The following is a 26,709-nucleotide window of genomic DNA, read 5'->3' on the forward strand; positions in this document are numbered from 1 at the left end:
ATACCTCTCGTCGATACCCAAGGACTGAGTAAGATGTCTCCAAAAGCGAGAAGTGAACTGTGTGCCCCTGTCAGTTATTATGATTTCTGGAAGACCAAAGAATCTGAAGACATGGCGTAAAAACAGATCAGCTAGGATAGTGGCGGAAGGAAGACCCCGGCAAGGCACAAAAAGAGCTAGCTTCGTAAAACTGTCGACTACGACCCAAATAGTGTCGAAACCACCAACCAAAGGTAATTCCACAACAAAGTCCATGGAGAGCATCACCCAGGGTTTGGCAGGTACTGGCAGAGGTTGAAGAAGACCCATAGGTTTGGCCGGAACAATTTTACATTGAGCGCAAACTGCGCAGTTTGCGATGTACAAGGCGATGTCTTTTGACATGCCAGGCCACCAACACCAGCGCTTGAGTAGTTCCAATGTTTTTCGATGACCAGGATGTGCGGCCAACATGGAGTCATGGCACCAAGATATGGCTATTCTGCGGGTATTAGAGTCTGGTATATAAATTTTACCTTGAACATATGGCAAAGACTGAATAACATCCAGATTAAGTTCCTCTAATTCGGGGTGTTTTTCTATGACCCATTGCTGAATGGCTGTCTTAAGGGATGGTTGCAACGTGCAACCACAGACGACCTGGTTGGGTAAGAGTAGCCGACCCTCTTGTGGCCGATGCACTGGGTCTTCATGCAGTCTCGATAGGGCGTCTGCCTTGGAGTGCAACGTCCCAGGACGGTATGTCAGTACAAAGTTGTACATCGAGAAGAATTCATGCCAACGTGCATGGCGCGCAGTAGTGCATTTCAATGATTGAAGGGCTAGTAGATTTCTGTGATCAGTGAACACTTGAATCGGTGCTTCTGCTCCCAAGAGATGATGTCTCCAAACAGTAAAGGCCTCCCGAACAGCTAGTAGTTCACGTTCGGTGATAGTGTAGTTCACTTCATACGGAGTCAGTTTGCGTGAGTGATAAGCCACAGGATGAAGAACCCCTGTGTCCGGACAAAACTGGGAGAGAACAGCCCCCACAGCCACATCAGAAGCATCGGCCTCTACTACAAACGGTTGATTGACATTCGGATGTTGAAGGACCGGAGCTGAAGTAAAGGCTTCCTTGAGGGTTTCAAATGATTTTTGTGCTTCAGGATTCCATCGGAACGGATGTTTATTACTAGTTAAAGCAGTAAGTGGAGCCACAATGCTAGAGAAATGCCTGATAAAGCGCCGATAAAAGTTTGCGAACCCCAAAAAGGACTGCAAGGTTTTTAGAGTAACTGGAACGGGCCATTCCAATACCGCCTTGACCTTAGTTTGGCTCATCTGAACACCCTGGTTGGTGATGTCATAGCCCAAAAACTCCACTGAAGTAGAATGGAAAATGCACTTCTCTAATTTTGCATATAGTTTGTTTTTACGCAGGCGTCGAAGTACTTCCGTAACATGTTGAATGTGCAGTTCCCTAGAAGGGGAATAAATCAGAATATCATCTAAATAGACGATCACAAAGCGGTCAATCATGTCCCGAAAGACATCATTGATGAAATGTTGAAATGTGGCAGGGGCGTTACATAGCCCAAATGGCATGACCAAATATTCAAAGAGGCCGTATCTGGTTTTGAACGCAGTTTTCCATTCGTCCCCCTCTCTTATCCTCACTAGATTGTAAGCACCCCTGAGGTCTAATTTGGTGTATATCACGGAGGATCCTAGCTGATCTAGAAGAACTGAAATCAGTGGTATGGGATACTGATTCCGTATCGTGACTGCATTCAGATCCCGATAATCAATACAGGGTCTCAGATCCCCCTCTTTTTTCGGGACAAAAAACAGGGGAGATGCAGCAGGCGAACGGGAGGGGCGTATGAAACCAGAAGCCATAGATTTGTCTAAATATCCTTTCAATACCGCATCTTCCTTCAAGGTAAGGGAGTAAATCCTCCCAGAGGGGATTCTAGCTCCCTCCTTCAGGTCTATGGGACAATCATACATACGGTGAGGTGGTAGTTTTTCTGCCTCACCTTTGTCAAAGACATCAGCAAAAGTCTTGTATTCAGGGGGTAAAACAGTATTGACAGTACCCCCTATTATTGAAACAGCTTCCAATAAGGCTTGAGATGGGTTGTTGCTCTCTTGGGTAGATGGACTACAATGTCCTGAACAATAAGCTGATGTAAACAAAACAGACTCAGCAACCCAATCCACTAAAGGATTATGAAGCCGAAGCCATGGTAGACCCAATATTAGTCGAAACTGAGGTGCAGTAATGACATCAAATGAAATGACTTCGCTGTGACAATCGTCTATGACTAGATTCAAGGGCACTGTAGACTCCGTTACCAACCCTGAGATTAGTGTGGTCCCATCAACTGCGTTGACCACTTCGGGTTGTTCTTTTGGTATCAGGGGAATGTTCCAGTCTTTCACATACTGGAGATCAACATAATTTCCCGTAGCCCCCGAGTCTAAAACCGCTTCAGACGACCAGTTTTCGCCGTCCGGAGAAGCAAGGACGACCTTAATAGTGAAAGGAACTGAGAAGGTGAAGCCCGGAAGACCAATGCTCGACATAGGGGCTCCCTCTATTGTCGGGCCTTGGAGTTTCCCGACTTAGCGGGTTTCTTGGGACATAGACTCAAGAAATGATCAGAAGCACCACAGTAAAAGCATAACTTGTTTCTTTTACGCTTTTCTCTTTCTGCACTAGAGAGTGGTCCTCTTATCGCCCCTATTTGCATCGGTTCCCCATTGCTTGAAGCCGGATTTGGCAGACTCATAGGAACCGGGGGTGATATCTTCTTCTCCCCCTTCCTTTCTGCTCTACGGGCGTCGATCTGGAGAACCAGATCCAAAAAGTCAGAAAAGGTGACGGGGACCACAGGTACCGTAGCAATAACGTCCTTGAGCGAGTCTGACAAACCTTTATAGAATAAGGCTGCCTTCTTTTCTTCTGGCCAGTTGGTTTCAGCAACCAATTGGTTGAATCTGGCCAGATACGTCAATAACGAAGAATCGCCCTGCTGCAAATTCAGTAACTCCAAATCAGTTGTCTGAGACTTATATCGGTTGTCAAAAACTCTCGTAAGCGCCTCTATGAGAGCGTCGCAGTCAAACAACAAATGACTACCTTGCTCCAAAAGAGGATTAGCCCAGACTGCAGCAGTACCCCCTAAATTAGACAATATAAAAGCAGCCTTAGTAGTTGAATCGGGAAACGATGTGGGTCTACAAAGGAAATGCAATCTGCATTGATTGATGAACGTTCTAAAGTTTTTTGGATCGCCCAAAAAACGTTCGGGAGGAGCCAATGGAAATTGTGCAGTCACGACTACCGGGACCGAGTCTCCCCTGGCCTGAGCACCGGCCATACCAGACCCGGAAGCCACTGCAATGGATGGAGGTTCAATGGCGCCAACCCTTAATCCCGCTTGAATATCATCAATACGGCGATGAGTAGCATCATGGGCAGTTTGCATGTCAGCACGTAAATCAGCCACTAACTGAACCAACGTAGCCAAAGGATCATTGGCAGTGTCCATTTTTTAAGGCTTCTGATTCTGTCAGATATATGAACCTTAATAGGGTGAGCGCCTGGAGAAAAGGTGCTGTTGAACCCGTAGTGCAGTGGTATATTCTTTCCACCAATGTAACACTCAGTCGTGTAAAAGTAAACAATCTGAGCGATCAATTGGTTGAAAGATGTTTGATGAGAATTAGAACCCTCTGGAACTCCTGAAGGCTGCAACTCCCTTTTTTGAACGATTGACGGTTTCACAGGACCGATTGACGGCTCACTGATGTCAGTAGGGTAGGTGCAGCACACTCCGATTAGATAATGACAAACATCGGGAAGTAGACAGGTTCTGTGAATATACAAGGACCAGATAAGACAAGGAAAAGCAAAGGAACAGATGACTATAGAAGGAACAACAGACAACAGGGATTCTTACTTGTATCTCCGTAAGACAGAAAACAGCGAAGATGAAAAGGTTGATCCCACGGAAGTCCAGATGAGCAAGAAGAATGCTGTTCGTTGCAAGTCCTATTCCCGCCGGCACGCGTACGCCTAGGCAGTTCCAATAATCCAGAAGTGCTAAAAGCAGTCTCTAGTCCAGCACTTGTAACCTATTCCCGCCGGCACGCGTACGCCTAGGTGTGTTGATCCTTCCTTGGGTAGACTGAGAGAAATAGCTGAGTGTTCCGGGTAGGATCCATGAAAGCAGCCAAAAGCAACGTGGAAGACAAGAATCGAGGCCAAGGAAGTCCGGGTCAGCCAGGTGAGTAGCAAAGTTCCGAAGCAAAGGTACCAAGGGCAAGACAAGAGCAAAATCCAAAGACAGGCAGGGGGTCAAAAAGGGACAAGATCCAAAATATATCAAACGCCAAAGAAGTAATCCTAAGAAAACGATCAGAAGCACCGAAGCAGCAACCGGGGCGGAGTTAAATATGCGTGACCACAACGCGGGAGTCACGTGACCGGGAAACCGGAGCGACCCGTGACTGCAGACGAAGTAGCGGCCATCGTCGCCATGGCAACCCCCAATGCCTTCGAAATAAACCTTGAGAACGCGTATTGCTGTCCCTCGTTACTCTAACCCCCGAAAGTCTGTCGGGTAATCGGGAACGTGTCCCCGGAATCGGTGTCCTGACAACTTACCGGGCTATTCCAACCATGGAGGACCCAGTAAATCCTCATTGGAAAAACCCATCCCCATTCCCATTGAGCCCCCATAGGGCTCAATGGCAATGGGGAGGGAGCTAATAAAGGGCCCGTTAATGATGGGCCCGTTATTAGCTCCCTGGTCCCCTCACAGAACCTGCTAAGGATGCCTTGTTTTACCAGGCATCCTTACCGGGTCCCGCAAGGGATCCTCGTAATAGGGCGTCCCGTAATGAAAGGTCCCGGTCCCGTACCAGCACCCTTCATTACGGGAGCGCCATTGCCGTAATGAGGCCCATAGTCTTTCCACATCATGAAGAGTTTTGATAACAGATTTGACTTCACTACCAACCAGATTTAAAATAGGTCAGCCATATCGGTGGCATATTTGTTTCCCACTGCTTTAATTAAGTCTTTGAAATCCTCAACCCAGCGAGACCAGCTGGGGGCGCTAATTCTAATGGGACAGGTTTTCGAAAACTGCTCTGCCCTTAGCCTCACCAGAACGGGATCAGGTAAGTAACGACACGGGAGACAAGTGCAAGTTGCACCTTCTTTATTCATAAATCTTCTGTCCAGTCCCCCAGCCCCTTATGTCACTTCCTCCCTCATACATATCCTCTACTTATCCCCCTGCCCTCTGATACAGTGTCCTGTCAAGGACACAACAGTCACTTCTCTTCCCTAGCTGTCTCCTCCTACCATTACCTTTGGTTCAATTTTTCAGAGTCTCTTGTCAGGCCTGGCTCTAGCAACTGCTGTTTCACTCAATGCAACACAGTGGGCCTCATTACGACCCAGGAGTTAACCATGGCGCTATTAGCGCCATGGTTGACGCCGGATTCCACCATGGTGAATGGCGGAATTACCGCCCCATTCCAAGGTTGGCGGGGCGGTAATTCACCATTGGCCCTACCCCATTCCCATTCTTGCCCCCATAGGGCTCAATGGGAATGGGGAAGGCAGTAATTACGGCACCGCAAATTGCGGTACCGTAATTACCTCCAAGGTCCCTTTGCGGGTCCCTTCCTTAACGGCTGGTAAAACCAGCCGTTATGGTAGGGACCCGCAAAGGGACCTCGTAATTGGGCGGTAAGGGATTACCGGCACCAGTGCCCTTACCGGTAATCCCTTACCGCCTGGGTCGTAATGAGGCCCAGTGTCTTCGAATTATCCCAGCTGGGTAGGTTTTCTGAATCCTCACGACTGCTGACCTTATCAGGCATTTTCCTAGCTCCACTTCTTCCTACCTCAAAGTATTGACCACCTGGCTGTTAATCCTTTTCATCCCCCCACTGTGGTGCAGGTCTTGGTCACACAAGCACAAGGTTGGAAACAGTATTTAGGTTTCTTAACATTATTTTAGGGTCTCAGAGGGTCATCACAACGGATAGGCTACACTTACCTAGCGCTCGGAATGGTTTAAAATATCACTAGGTGCTATAGGTACAGCAGTTTTTCTTGCCAGGGACATCAATACACACCGATTCATTTATATAGATGGAGGTTGTCCAGCCCATTACTCACATCTGTACATAATCCACAAACACTCAAAAGAAAGTGGTAATGCCACACTGATATGTAAGAATGGATTGTAAATCTAGCTTCCCAAAGTATTAGGAAGCAGGAAAATCCCACCCACACAAGTAAGACTTGCTTCTATGAGTGTGTCCACTGTGTTGTAAGCAAAAGTATAAGAATGCTTCATGTACATTTTGTATATCTGACAGCAAGACTAATGCCATAGTACTAATTTGAAAAGAAACTATTATGTAGTAGTGACAGACAAATGTATTACTGACTATTTATGAGGTGGCACTAATCAGCAAATCTAAGATACTGGGCCTCATTACGGCCATGGCACTCCCGCAATGAAGGGTGCCAGGACGGGACCGGCACCCTTCATTACGGGATGCCCTATTACGAGGTTCCCTTGCCAGGCATCCTTAGCTGGTCCCGCGAGGGGACCAGGGAGCTAATAACGGGCCCATAATTAACGGGCCGTTATTAGCTCCCTCCCCATTCCCATTGAGCCCTATGGGGGCTCAAATGGGAATGGGGATGGGTTTTTCCAATGAGGACTTACCGGATCCTCATTGGTTGGAATAGCCCGGTAAGACCTCATTGGAGGAACCCGGTACTGGACCCCGGTACTGGAGGCAGCCATGCCCTTGTTAAGGGCATGGCTACGTCCATACTCGTAATGAGGCCCACTGTGTTTATTATGAAAGTTAATTTGATGAACTTGGGGGGGTCCTCAGTAGTGGAACAGATGGATCTTATACTAGTCTGGATTGTGGTACTTCAGAAGCTATCTTTTATTTTACTCTGGGAATCACAAATGGTGATGCAGATCTAGGATGGTACTAGGGCAGAATGGCAAAGACACATGAGATCCATTTCAAAGTCCCCATAGTGTAAATGAAGGCACTAAGGACAGGAATAATGGTGTTACGCCTGTCTTAATACCTTCATTCATGCTATGGGGGATTTTCATTGTTTTTGAAGGCCGCAGGCAGAGGCGGAACAGGAGTTACATTTCCGCCTTCAAAAATAACTAGGTTTCATGTGAGCAAGAAATTGCATGCCCGCATCAAACCAATTATTTTCCAATGGAAACCAACTGCTTTTTGCACAAAAAGCAGTTGGTTTCCAAAGGAAATCGTTGTAAACACTGATTGCCATGTGTACATGACAGGCAGCATGTACTCTATATGCACTGCAGAGCCAGGTTGGGGTCCCAGCGGCTAATGCCATCTTCCGTATCTTCTTTATTCTAACCTGCATGCGCGAGCCGTAACGAGGCTCGCGCATGTGTATGAACAATAACACACTATGTAACAACCCCTCCTTTTCTTTAAACAAAAAAGACAACAAATTATTAACAGTGCAACAAACTCAACGTGAGTTAACTCATGCTACCACCCCAGCTACCTATGCCTCGGTGTCCATGATATAGTCCTGGAATCGAGCTGGACGCCGCCGTGCTTCTCGGCTCGCGTATCTCTGGCTGTCATCATGGGCCGACCGCGGCACTTCCCCTGCGGGAGGGCCTCCACCCCCATCCGGCACCTCCGTTGGCATCTGGGTTCTCAGGCTCAGGTGCCTCTTGAGTTCCCTCTGGCGGGTTGACGTCGATCTTTTTAAAGTAAGACACATTCCGGGTCATAGTTCCCCACCCATTGACTGCGGTTATCATGGAACCTTTCACATGTGTCACCCCCAGGGGTTGAGGTTCGTACGTGAGGGACATCTTCCTCTCAGGGTGCCTGTTCCTTATCAGCACTGTGTCCCCTACAGTGATTTCCTTGTCTTGTAAATTTCTCCGACCGCTTTCTTTCTCGTTCTTGGCCTGCCACTCCTGTCGGATGCGCTCATTGTCAATCACCCCAGGTTCTCTTCCCTCCACCTCGGGTTAGCTCTGGGGGAACCGGAGCGAACAAATTACTCATGTTCTTTTGGAAGAATTATTTTTTATTTATTTATAGTGCCCTCTGGGACAGCGTTTGAACAATGCCTCTGCCGGCGCTCCCCCCGTGGACTGGTGGGGGGTCGCCCTATACTCTCTCAGAAACTCAAATAAGTTCTGGCGTAATTCCCCTCCACCATTCAGTGAAATGCGGGAGATCTTGTTCAATGTCCGCATGAACCTTTCTGCTTCCCCGTTTGCTCTTGGCCAGAGCAGTGTCACTCTTCGATGTCTAATGCCGCGGTCCTCTAAGTACTTGGCAAACTGTTGACCCTGGAAAGGCGAGCCATTGTCTGAGCAGAGTTTGTATGTGAACCCGTGTGTGGCAAACATTTTACTCCACCAACTCAATCTCCGGGTAGCTGGACCACTGATCCACCACTGCTAGAAAGTACATCCCCCTTCCGGTGGATCCAAAGTCCGCGTGTACGGTTCCCCATGGCTGTTCGCTTCTCCCCATGGATTGTATTGTAGGTCCCCTCTCGACTGGGATGGCAGCCTGTCATGGAATACATAGGTGCACAAATTCGTCCACGCGCCTCTCTAGGTCAGTGAACCACACCTTGGATCTCAGGCGTGCCTTAGTTTTCGCCGCACCTTGATGTCCCTTGTGTGTTAGCTCTAACACCTTTGCTACCAGGGAACGGGAGATGACAATTTACCGTCCTCCAATATTAGCCCCTCCTCAGACATCGAGAGTTCATTATGGCCTTCTGCATTGTCTGCAAGTCATGTTGTGCCCCCACCTCTCGTCTGGTGTTGTTGGCTAACACGTCCTTCCACTCCCCACTGTCCATGGCTGATTGAATGATTTGAAATACTTCGTCACTATCCGAGGCCGCTACTATCTCTTGAAGTGACAAAGCCACGGGCATGGCGGCTTCCACGACATTGCGAACCATTTCTATGCAGTCAATCACCTCAATGTTTTCTTGCGCACGCCCAGCCCCTGGGTGGCGAGACAAGTAATCCGCGGGGTTGTTGGTGCCTTGCCGGTATTGCAGGTTTACCCCATATTCAATCAGGGACAACATCCACCGCTCAATTTGCGGGGGTGGTTTCGATGATCCGCCTACCATGATGGGTATTAGTGGTTTGTGGTCTGTGATAACTACCGCAGGTTTCCCCAAGATGTATAGTCTGAAGTGTTTATACCCCCACAATATCGCCAGAGCCTCCCTTTCAATCTGCGAGTACCTCTTTTCTGTATCTGAGAGGGCCTTGCTGGAATATGCAATGGGGCGCATTTGTCCTTGGGCATCAGCCTGTAGAAGAACCGTGCCCAGCCCTACCGGACTAGCATCCACTACAATTTCAGACTCCCGCTCCGGATTAAAGTATATGCGGTAATGGCATTTTACAACATGGATGCCCCCGCATGGCTCAGTTCCATGACTGAGTCATGCGGTCTAGCATTTTAGGTGTGGCCAGGCCTAGGGGCACCTGGGATACCTGCAGGCTATATAAGCCACGCCCAAGTTGCAGAACACGCTTCGCGTTGCTCTGGTAGTCGCAGCGTGACATTCACCGCGGTCTGTTGGAATCTTCCTCCGCACGCCGGCCCAGATTACCTGCAAGAACAAAGACAAGACACTGTTAGCATTCGCTTACCTTCTAGCGAGCCCTGCTCTCGTACTCCACTCCAGTAACCCGAACATCCAGCATCTCGGCGAACCTCACTCCATCAAGAAAACCGCAACCTGGGGAAAAAGGTTCCATGTGATAATATCGCCGCAAAAATATCACCATACAAAAATATTGCCATATTTTTGCGGTGATATTACCCCATGGAACCTGCGGGGGACATCCCCGCAACCCCCATATATTTTGAAAGGGAGCGGGGGCGCCCCCCCAACCCCCCAATCCATTTACCCCATAAATTATCCCCACCAAAAATATCGCCTATGGCCGTTCCCGACGACCATATGTACGGCGATATTTTTGGTGGGGATAATATTACCTGATACCGGGAAAAAGAGATAGAGAAGCAGCATTAGTAAGCGTTTATTCTTCAACATCTAAAAACAGAAAAAGGCGCTCGCTTACCTGAACTCTTTGGATCCACGACCATTCCGGGCCTTCAACCATCTGCAAGAAGAAAGAAAGACTGATTAATACGCAGAGTGCCAGTAGGCGGTTCACTCAACACTACTCACCACTCTCCATCTTCTCGGCACATACAGTCTGGATCAGCATAGCGGCCTGCAAGAAAGACAATAAACAGGTTAGCACAAGAAAGGCACATAGCGCCGCGCTCTGCGCTTCACTTACCATCTCGTGCACAACTCAGGCAGCACGACATCACGCAAACTTCATCCGCACCTACAAAAGAAGGAAAGACCTTAATAGAGACAATTGCAAAATAAAGAACAAACTGTCAAAGCAACAGACTTACCTGACGAACGGAGGCGCAGCAGGCCTGGACTCTGAAGAGCCTTCACCAGTGAAGCAACTAGGCAGCGATGTGCCCATCCCCAACGCACCCCTGCACTGAACAGCAGGACGCAGAGCGCACCATATCGAAAAGCAAGGTGAGAAGTGCACTAAGGGGTCATTGGGCCCACGAGGGAGGTGGGTTCCGGGTTGGAGCAAACAATCAAGCTAAATCTAACTCCTGTGTTTTCAGACCTGGTCTTCAGCCGAACAAGAGTCCAAGGGAAGGGGTCCAAGGGCAGAAGCAGTCCGGACTGGGTGGTGCCCCCGTGGATACCAGGTGAGCGTTACACATGTCGACACAAATGCATACAGCTCTGTGGTATTTAGGTTTCGGTGCCACCACAATCGGGGACACCCATGGGGTGGGGCCTCCTACCCCTTCGATGATGTCCATATTGATCAATGACTGTAGTTCTTTCTCGACCTGCGCCCTGAGGTGAAACAGTATTCTCCTGTGCTTCAGCGCCGTCGGCCTCACTGACTCTTCAATGTGGAGCCTAATCGGGTCACCCTTCAGCTTGCCCACCCCACAGAAGATGTCTGCATACCGTTCCAGGAGGCCATCAACATCTGTTTGGTACACTGACATGGTAAAATGGACAATGTCTAGCGCCTCTGAGGCCGCACAGCTCAACAAAGAATGAGGGCTCACATCAGTGACGAAAAACCTGGCCTTTATCGCGTTCTGTCCGTGGGTGACGGGTGCCACAAAGACTCCTTGTATGGGTAAGGGCGTGTCTCCACCAAAGGTGTAGATCCTTGCTTTGGTGGCCTCGAGCTCCGGCGAGCCTGGAAGGGCCTCATAATGCTCTGGCGCCAGGACACAGACTGACACACCTGTGTCAATCAGCACAGGCGTTGGGGTGTATCCTATGTTGACCATGCAGGTAGGTTGTCTCTGTTTCTTTGCCCCCATGGCTATGTTGGAGATGAAAAATACTTCCTCTTCGTCCTCCTCCTCCTCTTCCTCTGCAATGTCCAGCTACTATATGCCATGTTCAATTGCTGCCACATTCTTATATTTTCTGGGGTTACCACTGCACATTCTTGCTGGTCCCCTGGACGTGGCCACCAGAGTTGCAGCTCTGCACACTCTTGCATAATGTCCGGGCGTGCTGCACCTGCCACATACTCTCGTCTTCACCGGGCACTCGCCCACGTGCGGTAGATCATACCCACAGTATTTGCATGAGTGCGGGATGTTGGAGTTTGGAGGACCATCGGGTCTTTTCTGGCCCCATCTTGTCTTCGTAGGAGTTGATCGGCCAATAGCAAACGCATCTTTGCTCTTCCCCGGGCGGACAGCTGCATCTGTCCAAGCACCCCTGCTCTCTGCTTGCTCATATGCACGTCCAGAGTCTTTAGCGGCATGGGGGTAGGGTCATTACCGGCATGGCGCTATGCTCGTGTCCGCGTACTCGTAATGGTACGCTGTTAGCGCCCTCTTGCGAGGGCGGACACGTTAAGAGCGCCATGCCGGTAATTTGACATTATTACCGCACAACGTGTAATGAGGCCCCGTGTCTATCAAGCATATTCCTTGGAACAGTCATCCATGCAGTCCTGTCATTGGACAATCTGTGGGCTATAAGAGTTGGTGTAGCTTGCAGACTTATATAGGCTGTAGATTCTCCAGCATCAACATTTCAAGTATTCCAGTGACATTTCAGAGTGTACCTGCAGCCAATTCCCTAACACCGCCCATGGGTTTCATGTAGTAATAGCATAGTAGTATGTTTAAATATTTAGATTTGTTAGTAGATAAATCTGCATGAGTGGTTGCAGAGAATTTGCTGAAGTACATGCTGTGCTGCAGGTAGCCTTGGGATGTAGCCTTCTGAACAATCTGCCAGCTATGTGAAACAATCTACCAATCTGAGGCCTACAATGGTTTGCATAGCACCACAGATTATCAAGTGGGAACGTTTTTGATCACTCCAAGGGTTATAACAGCTTTACAGAGGCAGACTTTGTGTCAAACGGGGCATTTTGGGCTTGTAAACCTTGTTAAATTTCATCACTGATCTTGGGTCTTTAACTCGGTCTTCAGGGCCCAAAAGCCCCAGAATGGCCCTCAGCCCTGATCTATAATGCTTAACTATAGTGTAAACCTCATATTGATTCATATTTTCAGCAGATAGTTAAGAAGGCTACAACCCAAGTCTACAGGCAATGCAGAGCGTACTACCAGCCAATTCTATGCAAGTGCCCAGACTGTTTTAATTTCTAACAAATGCATCTATATACTTATATATACTGTCAAGAGTGACGTGAGTCATAATATCTTTATAGACTCCAAAATCAGGCCATACCAAGTGTTATGGGCCGATAAACATTGTTAAAAACCACTGTGCAAGTCTTCTCTCACAACATTGTAAGGTTTCTCCTTTGTCTCTCTCTGTATTAAACAGAACATTCTACCCTCAATTAGTGGAATGTTCTTATATCTTTAGAGCCCTTTGCATCTTGATATACGAGCTGTTAATGCCCTTCCATTGTCATAGGAACTCACCTGAGACTCGAACCTAGACCTAATGGGGAGGGCATTAGCATGAAAGGGTATAATGCTACAATACAATGTGAGAAACTGTGACCAGAGCCCTCTAGAAGGTGTAATGGGGGCTGGCGGGTTATAAGCGCTGTATAAACCTAATAAACATAATAAACATATTGCAAGCATGGTGCTATGGTCCTTAGTAAGGAATTGCAGTTTCGCAACTAATAGCTCCATGGCTGCCTCCGTTCCGGGCTCCATTACCGGGTTCCTGCAATGGGGACTTACCGGGTTACTCCGACATAGGAGGACCCGGTAATTCCTCCTTGCAGTAACCCATCCCCATTCCCAATGGAGCCCCCATAGGGCTGAATGGGAATGGGGAGGGAGGTAATAACGGGCAGATTACATCTGGCCCGTTATTGCCTCCCTCTTCCCCTCGCGGGACCCGGAAAGCATGCCTGGTTTTACAAGCCGTGCGATCCGAGTCCCGCAATGGGAAACTCGTAATCGGCGCTCCCGGAATGAAGTGGGCCGGTCCCGTACCGGCCCCCTTCATTACGGAAGCGTCAGCCTTATAATGAGGCCCAAACTAATGATTTCCTGCCCAGACGTAGCTTCCCATGTTGTAAAAAAGGATGTTTGTGAACAAAATGTATAGAGACAGTTCAAGCAAACAGCAAAGAGTCATGGGTAGGGAAAACAACTTAAGGAGTCAGAACCAGTAACAGAATATTTCAAGCTCTTCCCTCTGTAAGGGTGTAAAAGTAAAAGCGGAACACAATGGTGGCATATTTGTTGATACAAACCTTTATTGAATAGAAAGTAAAGAAAAACCCTATCTATCCCTATAACTAAGAGGGGTTTCCATGCTTCAACCAAAACTAAGAATAACGTCAGAATGCCTGTCAAAAGTAAATACTCTACTGTACTATGTCCCAAACCTTTTTCTGTCCCTTACACTTCAAAAGAACACTATAACTAAACTACACCCTGCTTATAACAGGATGACTTCCGTCTTCGGGATATGTTAGGCAGTTCATAAATAATGGAGGAATATCCTTCTTCCCCTAGCCGTCACTAGGCTTGAATGTGTTGTTCCCTGTAGACATGGAGGTCTTTCTCTCTCCAGACCTTCCCAGATGATTTATCAAAGTTCCAAGTTCCAAAACAATATTGGGAAGGCGTCTCTCTTCCTCAAGTCTCTCTCAGGCTCTCTTCTCCAATAGCTTTATTTATCAAAGTTCTACCCTGTGCCAAAAGATATATCTTCCTTACTCTGGTCTTCTCGTAAATTGTGCCAAAGGATCCTTCCCCCTCTGGGATTTTGTTGTTGTGTGGGTCCAAGATGCTTTTCTCAGCTCTTTAGGGTGGATTTTTAAGCCTGGTTCACTAACCTGTCAGGCATTATCTCGTGTATATATCATTCTCTTGATTTTTCAATGTTAAGTTCCCGACCCCTCTTTCAGCTTTGTAATGCCTCTTAACTAGGCCCAGGTTACACTATCCCACCAGGCTTCTCTTCGAGTCTCTTTGGGGCGCTCTTTCACCCCCTGCGTTCTCAACTGGTCTCCCTCTTTGGTCCCACTGGGACGGGGAAGATGACTCTGCGCTTCCTCCCAACCAAAGCATCTGGGGTATCCCTGTGCCTTCCCGGTCCCCCACCGCATACCTTTCTGCTTGGTCTGTGAGGGTTATGATCCTTGATAACACCAGTAAGCTTCTGTTGCGTCCTCTGGGCTCTCGTGGTCTTCCTTTGACTTTCGGCGGCACCACGCTGGTTTCTCACTGCACGTCGGGTACCACCTGGACCACTCGGATGGCTTGGTTTCTGCCACTGGACACCGGATTCCCAACAACCGGGTAGGTTGTGGCTCTTCTCCACCTTCTCGGTCCCGCTTTTCTACTGTAGGCGTTTGGGTCTGCAGCGTGTCCTCTCTGCACTGTGTGGCTTCCCAGCGCAAAGCTTCTCTGGGGCATGACTGACCGCGAGGAGAGTCCTTCATTAGTTTTTATGTTGGATTGACTTTCTAGCTTCCAATAGCTAGTATGTTTGTATTGGTTCTGCGTAGGGCTCTTCATCCCCCTGCTCTTCCTCGTGGCAGTACTTTGGGAGTCATCTATATTCATTCTTCCCTCACTTTTCCTCGTCACAGTATCATCTGCCTGATATACATAATTGCTACATATAAGTAATTTAGTAGAAGAAAGAGGAGACAGAGGGGATGGGGTTGCTGAGCCCTATTTGTACGGTTGGGTGAAATATATCTGGCAGTATGATGGTGTATGTACCATGTACTCCCTTGACAGTCCACACTTCTCCCACAGAGGGAGTCTCCACCCATGGGATCCTCACACTGAGTAACACCCCCAGAGAGATTATCGGGTAGCGGCATCACCTCCCTGGCCCCATGGGAAGTGTCCCCCATCCGGGGGACAAGCGACGATATTGAGGGTTTCGTCACACCTCGATATTGAGCGTTTCGTCACACCTCGCTAGCTAAGTTCTTTTGAAGAGGCTTCTGGGTAGAGGATGGAATGATTAACGAGAGGTGAAGGAACTTAATGGCCTCCCTGAAGGCAGTCTACAAAAAACAAGAACATGTAGAATAAAAACACTGGGGAGCAGGTTCTAGGGTCACTCATGATGAGGCACACCTAAGGAACACAGGGGCCAATGCCAGGTATAATCTAAATAAAATGAAGATCTAATTAAAGGACAGGAGGAGAATCTTGAATGGAAAACATTTGCAGGTGGGTAACAGTAGGCTAATTTAGAGCACAGTGAAATACTTGGACAATTATTATTATTGTATTTATGGAGCGCTTTACCTAGGTACACTACAATACAGATACACAATGGAGCACTTTATAGAGGTATACAACAGTACAGATGCATAATGGAGTGCTTTGAGATCTAACAACAGAACAGATAATACAGCGGGGAGTAGGATATAGAGGGGCACAGAGGAGGGGTACAGCTGTATAGGGTGGCGGGGAGGAGAGGGGCGGACGGCATCTAACGAGTCAGGTGGCGTGGGGGTGATGTGATGGCCTACGTGTTGAGGAGGAGAGACTCCTTGAAGAGGTGGGTCTTGAGTTCTTTTTCTGAATTCTAGGAGCGTGGTGCAAATCTGATGCCGACGGGGAGGTGGTTCCAAAGTCTTCGGGGCAAAGGCAGAGAAGGTTTGTTCTCTGGTCCTTTCCTTTCTGCAGCAGCGGATATCCAGTCTGCACATGTCCTGGCTCCTGGCGGTGCACTGTCTGCCAGAAATGCTGAGTTTCTCCGGAAGGTAGCTGGGTGACTTGAGGGTGACTGCCTTATAGCTTATGCAGCAAGACTTGAAGGTGAACAATGAACTAAGAGTAGCCAATCAAGCTTCTGGAGTTCCCTGATCTTCCCAAATATCAACTTGTAGGCAACGGGGGACTCTTTTCTGATTTATTTTCATTCCATGTTAAGGAGAACTGTCATCCAATAAGCTGCCTTTTGTAATCACACAGCTGTCAAGAGGACCAGTGGAAGCCAGAGAGGGCACATTGTCCAGGCATTCTTTGTGGAAGTCCATCTAACGGAGGGCATTACCCTGCCTGACACCCATAAAAACACTTAGGAATGAGGACTGAAAGGTGTTTTTATTCTACATCCTTTGGCTGTAAAACCTGTGACAGTGTCTTGTGGTTTAGTCTGCGTCATAGGACTGGGATGACGCATGGGCCAGTTGCAACCACCCACTCCATGAAGTCGGAGCAGTAGACGGTATGCGGGGGATACAAAGATTCCCCATTCCATCACCATCCTAGGTTCCAGAGTTTGTGATGAGGGTCCCCCATAGACAAACAGGCTGCTCCTACACAGAAAGGGAGAGTAGAGAGAAGGGGAGAAGTAAAGAAGAAAACAGTTTGACCCAGAACCCCAAAAAGAATGTTTAGCCCAAGGTAAATTAGCTACCATAGATGTATTCCCCTGGTTCTGTGGGAATGGAAAAGGATAAGTCAGGAACCTCTTTCCACCTGCATTCACTTCTGGTTCATGAGTTAATGCTGCCAAGTTCACCAGGCCGAATCCCTATCAATAGCTTTAGAGACAACAACTTGGAAGACAGATGCCTGCCAAGCAACTACTGGTAGACCTGACCCTGATACATCCAAATATCCAGAAGCCCTTTGCCCCTGAAAGTCTGAGAACCCCACTTTGCACCAAACCACATCGGAAACTGAAATAAAGATGGTTCTTTGAGGCAGCAGGTAAGATTGTAAGCTTCTTTATTATGTATCTTGGTTAATCAGGTGACATCAGGTACAATTCCATTAGGATTAGGATCTAGGATAGGGAGAAGAGCCCACTGGCTCCCACCACCCAGGCTACATAGTTCCATCTGCCTGGGGTAGAACATTGAGAGAACTACAAACATTACATAAAAACATTCCACACACTACAAACATTCTCTAATGACACATCACTCATACAGGAAAGGACAATATACAACAGAAACCTTAAAAGATGAAAAAGCGCTAAAAGACCCATGAACACCCTCCCCATAGTAACCCCAATAAGCAACACAGCAGTACATAACAGGAAATTGAGTGGCTTCCCTGGAAAGAGGATTCTGCTTGGTGGATAGCTTGAATCCGTGGAGCTTGCACAACATGGCACAGCTGTCTTGGTGTTCCATGAGCATAACACAGTTCATATTGTATAATTTACACAGAGACTTTTCCCCCAAAACACACTTTAAAACAAATAAAATGTAATGTATTTCTATAGTGCGAAAACAAAAGCCCTAAGCATGAGAGCATACGGACAAAACAAACAACAGAAAATCACTTAAAAAAAACAATACAGAACAGAAAAACATCAAAAACAACAGAAAGTTGCAGTAGATCCCACTAATATAATGGAAACGTTTCTCCACAAGTAGTTAGGCCTCTATCCAGTGAAATACGAGACTCAAGTTTGAGGAGGCTTTTAGCAAATATTGACATTTGCTTAAAAAACGTGGCAAATTGCTAGACCCACATCCCACTACAAATAAAGTCCCTATTCTTCTCGGCACACCAGTCATCTACCTCCAACCTCCATAGTACCTTCAAATCAGAAGTTCTAACAACCATGCCAGGACTTTATTGCGTAGGGCCTCTCTGGGTTATTTCCCTCGTGGTTTCTCTATGTTTGTTATAATGACATTTCTGCTGTCCATGAATAAGTCTCTTAGGGCCTCATTACGAGAATGGAGGTAGTCATGGAGCTATTAAATCCATGGCTGCCTCCGTTCCGGGCTCCAAAACCGGGTTCCTGCAATGGGGGCTTACTGGGTTACTCCGACATAGGAGGACCCAGTAATTCCTCCTTGCAGGAACCCATCCCCATTCCCATTTCAGCCCCAATAGGGCACAATTGGAATGGGGAGGGAGGTAATAACGGGCAGATTACATCTGGCCTGTTATTGCCTCCCTCTTCCCCTCGCGGGACCCGGAAAGCACACCTGGTTTTACCATAAAGTCTGCCAAACTATTGCACATATTAAGCACATTAGCTATATATGCCTTTACTTGCCTTTACTTGCGTCCATTGTGCAGAGGTGATGTGTTCTTGTGGAGTGCACTCAGACTCCAACAGAGGCTACACAATAGGATGTATTGGTAACTTTACCCTTAATATCCATTACTCTAGAGGGATGCATTACAATCAAATACAACTTCACTGAGTCATTATTGCTGTCTTGTTGAAATTCGGGATTGGCAGTTCCTATAATTTTCATGTTATTTGCCTGGCAATCCACTTTCTTAAATGCTTTATATGTGTCCGTAGCCAAACCCAGGACATCAGTGGTTTCAGGGAACATATCTGTTCCCCTAAACCAAAGTCTATGGGCCTCTTTACGAGTTTGGAGGTAGCCATGGAGCTACCATGGCTTCCTCCAAACCGGGCTCCTTGACCGGATTCCTGCAATGGGGACTTACCGGGTCATTCCGACATAGGAGGACCCGGGAAGTCCTCCTTGCAGGAACCCTTCCCCATTCCCATTTGAGCCCACATAGGGCTCAATGGGAATGGGGATGGAGGTAACAACGGGCACATTATAAGTGTCCCGTTGTTACCTCCCTCTTCCCCTCGCGGGACCCGGAAAAGACGTCTGGTTTTACCAGACGTCTGGTCCGGGTCCCGCAAAGGGAACCTCGTAATACGCGCTCCCAGAATGAAGGGGGCCGGTCCCGTACCGGCCCCCTTCATTCCGGTAGCGCAAGGGTCGTAATGAGGCCCTATGTCTCCTTTGTGAGCTTAATGCCATAACCTGTGCCAAGCGATCCCTCTTGGGTGTAGAGGGCGTGGCCATAACACCTTTCATACAGGATGTAGGATGGACATAAACTTAATGAGGTGGGAAGAAGACTTTTTCAGGGCTTGGTTTCTCGTTACTGGCATACTACTCTATAGCAAAACAAACGCACACTTTTTTCTACGCCTCATCCCCAAGGGCCAACCTCAGGGCTTACTCACCCGTATGATCGCGTGGCTCACCGGGCTCAATCGCGTAGCTCACCGGGTCAGAAGCACCTGATGTACACAGAACAGCGCAGCAGAGAGTCATGAAAGCGGCAGGACGGTGCAACTCCAACCGTCGAGTCCAACAGCCGATGGGGCAGCGTATAAGCGGGATCAAAGGAAAGGACCCAGCAACAATCTGTGAAGCGCCAAGCCGCACTGCAATGGTAGGTTAAAGCCGCTTCCGATACAGAGGAACTAGCCCTATGAGTTTGCAGGCTGACCTATAATGAGTCGGCGTAGCTCGGACACAGTGTGGCATTCAGCATCTGCACGCTGAAGTGCAAACCCACATCAGGCACTGCTAACACTGAAAAGAAACAAAGATGGTGGCCAGCCCTGATAATGGCTCAGAACGGTATTAAGTGAAATGGTCTATTTAATTTTCTCGAAAATTAAATGGAGTGATTTACAAAGCCTGCTCTGAGACTGCTCAGAGCGGTCTTTCAAAATCTAACTGTCATGCCCCAGCCAGGCAGGGTGGGGGTGGCCGGGTGAAGACAGAAGTCAGCTGTGAGGTGAGTGTTTGTCTGGTGCCTGTGTGTCTGTGCGTATGTTTTGTGTTTCGGCGTGTGTGTTTGTGTGTGTTTGAGAGAGTGCGTGTCTTTCTGTGAGGTGGTGGGCAGGCATGATTATGGCAGGAAGGGGGCACAGGATTAAAGAAGGACTTTGGGGAGAAACCCCCGATTTTAAGCAGGAGATTGGTTTTCAGGGAAGTGGGGGGGGTGAATAGTGATATCATTTGAATGTTAAAGGCCGCACCAAATTGGCTGAAAAAAGTCTGTCATTTTTTTATGCAAAAATCATCCTATGTATGGCCAGTTATACAAAAAATGTCCCTCAAAAAGAACTTGAGTGTTCATTTGTGAAATGATTTGTCAGCAGATCAGTTCTCCAATTAGAGTATGGTGAACTGTCGAGGAGGCCATAGAGACATGTATGTGGGAAGGAATAGGCAGAACAAACCTTATAAACAAGGGGTGCAAACGAGAGAAAGGCAGAGGGCATACCCACAGACAGATACTTGGGATGGTCATGGAATTGGATGAGAAGGCGAAGCTCAAGAAGTCTCAGCTGCCCAGCAAGGGGTTAAGCCTGTCAACCTCTAGGTCCAAAGGTGTCTGGTATCCACCACAGCAACCACATAACTATGAAGACAAGCTGAGGCACAACATCCTGACATGGAACACACAGTATACAAGAAAGAAGCATATTGATTACGCCAAGAAAGCGAGCACAGAGAGAAAAAGGGAAGGATTATGATAAACTAAGGAAGACTGATTTGCTTTGGTGGTTGACCCTGACTCACATTCGCTAGCATTCCCTTAACCCCCAACTTTATACTTTATTAATAAGGTGCTTTCAAACTTGACAAGTGGCTTTGAGTGATATGCTGATCGTCACACATCCCACAGAAGAAATGCGTTTCTTGAATTTGAAAAATAGTTTATAGCTTAAACTGTCTTCTCCAGTAGCCTGTAAATTTGTGCGTCACCAAATAAAAGGAAGGTAAACATTTTCCCAAGTGGCTGTGGCCCAGATCTAAGGAGAGCAAAATCACCCAAGAAGACTAAAATTAGAAATTACGTGTTCATCATTTTAATTAGAGGATATTATTGGCAAGTGTAAAGCCTTATTTTCTATTTGGTATGTATACATGCTAAATTCCGTGGCGGTTAGCTATTAATATATGTGCTGGTTAATGGGTTTGATATATCTATATATATATATAAAAGAAGAAGTCCTGACTGATTGACAGACTGACTGACTCATCAACGCCAAGCTCAAACCGTTTAACCTAGGAACGTGAAATTCGGACGGTACATTGTTTTCATGACATAGGCACCCACTAAGGAAGGATTTTTGGAAATTCTGTCCCTAAGGGAGTGAAAAGGGGGGGGGGGGGGTGAATTTATTTATGAGGACACCTATATCTCAAAAACCGAAGATGTTACAGATATGAAAATTTGTATTCTTCAAAAATAGGGAAACACATGTTTTACCATTTTCCGAAAATCCAGTTAATGGGGGCGGAAAAGGGGGGTATTGTTGGCCCAAGTGCTCTGGGATTGCAAACACATTGTTTGGGACAAGTGCACTATGGCGCATAAGGGACGTTTTGAGGCCTTTACCAGAACCCATAAAGACATCAGGGGAAACAATGTAGTGATAGAAGGTGTCACTGTGCTACTAGCTGGGGACTTTCGTCAGACTTTGCCTGTAGTACCTAGAGGACAGCGAGCTGATGAAGTAAAGGCATGCATCAAATCATCCTATGTATGGCCAGTTATACAAAAAATGTCCCTCAAAAAGAACTTGAGTGTTCATTTGTGAAATGATTTGTCAGCAGATCAGTTCTCCAATTTGCTTCTTAAAATTGGTAACGGAGAGTATCACAAATTTGAGAGCAAAATTGTCATCCCTTCTGACCTAGGCACAGTCGTCGATTCCCTTGCAGACCTCACATCCAAAATCTACCCTGACATTAAAAATCTAATGGAGAAATCGACAGAATGGTTATGTGAGCGCGCCATTGTAATGCCAAAAAACAGCATGGCTGCCGTAATCAATAACATACATATTAATTCTTTGGGAGGAGTCCAAATGAAGTGCAAATCTGTAAACTCAGTGTTTCAAAGTGATGACGCAGTCCACTACCCTCTTGAGTTCTTGACCACTTCAAATCCTCATAGTCTTCCCAAACACAAACTTTTTGTCAAAGTGGGAGCAGCTGAGATATTATTGCGGAACCCTCAACCCACCTAAACTCTGTAATGGCACCAGATTGCGAATGAAAGCTCTCCACAGAAATGTGATTGAGGCTACAGTGCTAACCGGCTCTGGCCATGGGGAGTCCGTGTTCTTACCATCAGCAAATCTCATGGGCAGACTTTAAAGCTAGTGGGGATTAACCCAAGGGAATACTCTTTCTCGCATGGGCAGTTTTATGTGGCCTGTTCCAGAGTGAGCTCAACTAACTCTCTGGTAATCCTAGCACCTGACGGGAGAACCACTAAGGTAGTTTACAAAGAAGTACTAAAATAGGTTTTTTTTGTAGGTTGCAGATGCCAAATAAGTAATTTTATTTTTTTTGTCTGTCTCATTGTCTTTTTGTAATTACAACAAAAAAACATTTCAGGACGCACATCAATGGAACAACTATCTTTGTTTTGTAGCCAATATGCCCCAACTAATGTCTGCAATAAACATTGCTTATTGCGTTAAGACATCAACCTGTAAATTATATTTTGTACAGTTTGAACAAAAACCTCATGTGTCTTTTAAAAATAATAGTACCAAATCCCAAAATCCATGCAAGCGATGGCATTGCCAACAGCTAGTAATACTATAAAACACACTAGCCAAACACAATGATATTATAAAGCGCTATTTATTCTTGATGTAAATTGAGTTAGGAGTTTTGCAACTGCACACAGTAATATTGGGCCTCATTACGAGTTTGGCAGTATTTCCAGAAGTACTGCCAAATTCGAATACTGTTTGTGCTGGGCTGATTAATCCACATTCATTATTAATGAGTAAATACACGCTCAGGAAAATCGTCTATTTGATGAGGTAACATGGACAAACATGGACAAATTTCAAGCTAATTGCTGGAAGGTTTTTCCGAACAGCACGGCCAAACTCTGCAAATGGCGATGCAGGAAAAGTGGAAGTAACTCCCTTATAGCTACTTTTTTGCTGTACTTTTGCCATATTATGAATGTTGCCCAATGTGTCTTTAGACAACCATTATTTTCATTCTCCACGCTAAAAAGAGTTGCAATATCATAAAATATTTACCCATTGAGGCTGAAGTTTCATTATTTTCTAAAATTGTCTTCTTGGGTAGTTTCTTCACGTGATTTTCAGGTTTCCAATCTTCGCCGAAAGGGGCTGGAGCATCAGGAATCGTACATGGCACCTGGGAAAACCAAATATCATTACATGCTGCAAATATGAATACAATATTCATGAAAAAGGCAGAAACTAAAAAGATCATTATTCAGGTATAATCCTGAATCACTAAAGAAGACAGACTATAGGAGATAAAGGCAGCATGTGAATATGCAATCCGCCATTCCTCAGTCCCCTTTGAATGAGGAGGGCTTGCTAGCGAGGCATGTTTTTAAAATAAACTGAAGTGGTACAATTCAGGATTTCCCCAGGCTCAGTGTGTGTGCCACACGAGGGACACTGTGAGGTTTTACACAAACCTCAAACCGTGTAAGAACACATCACTTGGGAGCCGGGGTGCACTTCAACTATCTTTATTTACTGCCGGCATCAGACTGCCGGACAACCCCCTTGCCCCCTCCCTAACCCAACAACACTTCCCTCTTACGGGGAAAAGGACTGCAACAGCGGTCCACCCATACAACGATGTGGGCGGGTGATGCCGGGGCTGCCACAACCTGACATCTTCCCCTTTTTTAAAGTACCAGATCCTCACCTCTTCTCGATAAGTCGGTGGGGTTTTATGCGACACCTTTGCGGTCTCCTGGAGCTGTTAGGGGTTGCCCAGGTCACTGGATAGTTTATCTGGCTTTCCTCACCCTCGGATGCCTCGCTATCTCCCAGGTAAGGTTCATCTAGTTGTCGTTCCTCAGCACCGTGTGCGTTTCTGTCCCAAATGTCTTCGGGGTTGGTCGTCATGCGCTTGAAGTGTGGGACGTTGTGAGTTACCGAGGAGTGATCATCTCTTTGTGCCGTGATCATGGTTCCTCTCTTTTGTGTCACCGTCAGGGGTTCCTTCGCAAACGTGGCATCCTCTTTTCGGTTTTTCGGCTGACGCATCCACACCTGGTCTCCTAGTTCCATGGTCGATTCCTGAGCTCGCCTCTTGTGGTCTGCAGTAGCCTTCATCTTGGTCTAAGTGGCTTTGTCTCTTTCTTTGGCCTCCTGTTCTAGCGGTGTTGCGTCTGCAGGGCTGGGGTCTTCTGGTAATCGAGTTTTGAGAGTCTTCGGATCATCAGGTCGGCCGGGCATATCCCTGTGGTGCTGTGTGGGGTATGCCTGTAGTCCCTCAATAGTTGGTAGAGGGCCTGTTCAAACGGCTCGTTGAGAATGGTGGCTATTTGTAGTGTTCTTTTCATCTTGGCCATGAATCTCTTAACGATGACATTTGCCTGTGGCCATCGAGGCGTTATTTTTCTATGTTGAAACCCATATATTTGACAAAGTTCTCAAAGTCCTGACTTATGACCCATTGTCTGACTTTATCAGTCTGGGAATTCCATATGTGGACAGCATGCAGTCCAGGGCTGGAATGAGGCTTGAGGCGGCTGTGCTCTCCACAATTTGTGCTTCCGGAAATCGGGAGTGTTCATCTATTAGTACTAGCACGAAGGTTCCGTCTCGCAGAGGTCCAAAGAAGTCCCCCGCTAATTCTTCCCATACTTGTTCTGGTAGGGGTGACATCTGGAGCGGGTTCGGGTGTGTTGGTGGTGCTACTTGTGCACACGTCAGGCATTTTCCAACAATTTCTTCCACCATTGCGGCGAGCCTCGGGAACCACACTTTTTGTCTTAACAGCCGCTTGGTGGCGACCACCCCTCGGTGACATTCATGTGCCATGTGTAATGTTTTCAATCGCAGTACCTCTTGCACCCCTTTAACAGGACGTGTTAATCTACTATGGAGAGTTCCTCTCGGACGTGGTCTATCCATTTGATGCCTTCTTGGACCGCCTCCGATTCCTGTTTTGCCTGTTGTCTTATGTGCGCTCTCCTTTCCGCCTGTATGCAGTGTCGGACAATTCGGAGGGCCGGATCCTGTTTTGACTGTGTGATGAGGTCAGCCCACCCCACGGGCAGGGGCTGAAGGTGATGTACCACGTAGTTGATGTACTCATCCGCAATGGATGGTTGGCGGCTTGCCGGTCCTGTTGGGTGTCGGGACAGGTAGTCTGCCGGAGTGTCCTCTTTCCCTGGGCGGTGTTTGATGACAAACTTGTAGTCTTGAAGGCGCAATACCCACCTGGCTATTCACGGGGGCATTCTCGCCTTGGGGTCCCCATAGATTGTGAGCAGGGCTTGATGATCTGTGGTGATTGTGAACTCCTTTCCATACAGAAACAAGTGAAAGTACTCACACGCCCACACCACGGCCAAGCTTTCTTTTACTGCATGGGAATAGGCTTGTTCCGGGGGGGTCTAGCTTCTGCTGGCATATGCCACTATATAAATGTTTGAAGGCGCCCCGGTGTCCCTTTTGGTAAGGATGGCACCTAACCCAATAGAGCTGGCATCGACTATCACCTCTGTGTCTCGTTTTGCATCAAAGTAGGCCATGTCCTCCGCCTTCGCGATGGCATTGTGTATCGCTTCGAATGCTTTCTGGCAGTCTTCGGACCAGATGTACTGTTGATCGTTGCGCGTTAGTAGGCGCAGTGGGTTGCTGACGGTGGCATAATCCTTTAGTGATCTAGAGCAGTAGCTGGCTATGCCGAGAAACAACCGCAGTTCTGTTGCGTTCTTGGGGGGCGATGCCGAATTGAGGGCGGCCACCTTGTCTGGGTCGGCCGCATTCCTTTGTCAGAAAATATATGTCCGAAGAATCGTAGGGAGCCTTTGCCGAATTCACATTTGGCTTTGTTGAGTGTGAGGCCTGCTACTTTCAGGGCTGCGCACACCCGGTGTAGCGCTGTGTCGTGTTTCCTCCTTGGTTTTGCCGAAGACTAAGACGTCATCTGAGTAATTGAGGCAGTTGGGTACGTGTCTGATAACTCGATGAATTTCTTCTTGGAAAATCAATGCGGCGGAAGAAATGCCGAAGCTAAGCCTCTTGTATTGTAACAGCCCCAGATGGGTCACGAAGGTTGTTATGTATCTTGATTCAGGGGCTATCTCAATTTGATGATATCCTTTTGTTAAGTCTAGCTTTTAGAAGATGTGTGCTCCGTGGAGAAGGTGGATCATATCTGTGATCCGGGGTGCTTGGTGTCTCTCCCTTTCAATCGCTACGTTTGCCCTTCTCATGTCTATGCACAGGCGTATTGATCCTTCCGGGGATTTCTTGGGGACTGGAACTATGGGTGATACCCATGGCGTAGGCCCGGAGACGGGTTCGATGACATTGAGTTTGATGAGCTTGTCTAGTTC

At 47.3% G+C, this 26,709-nt stretch overlaps 1 pseudogene; it reads right to left on the bottom strand.

Annotated features, from left to right (window-relative positions):
- LOC138566580 (zinc finger protein 436-like) overlaps window positions 1-26,709 on the bottom strand; it is a 146,447-nt pseudogene that overhangs the window by 65,712 nt on the left and 54,026 nt on the right.

The sequence above is a fragment of the Ambystoma mexicanum genome, chromosome 2p (assembly GCF_040938575.1).
Source record: "Ambystoma mexicanum isolate Mex_15411 chromosome 2p, UKY_AmexF1_1, whole genome shotgun sequence".
NCBI classification, from domain to species: domain Eukaryota; kingdom Metazoa; phylum Chordata; class Amphibia; order Caudata; family Ambystomatidae; genus Ambystoma; species Ambystoma mexicanum.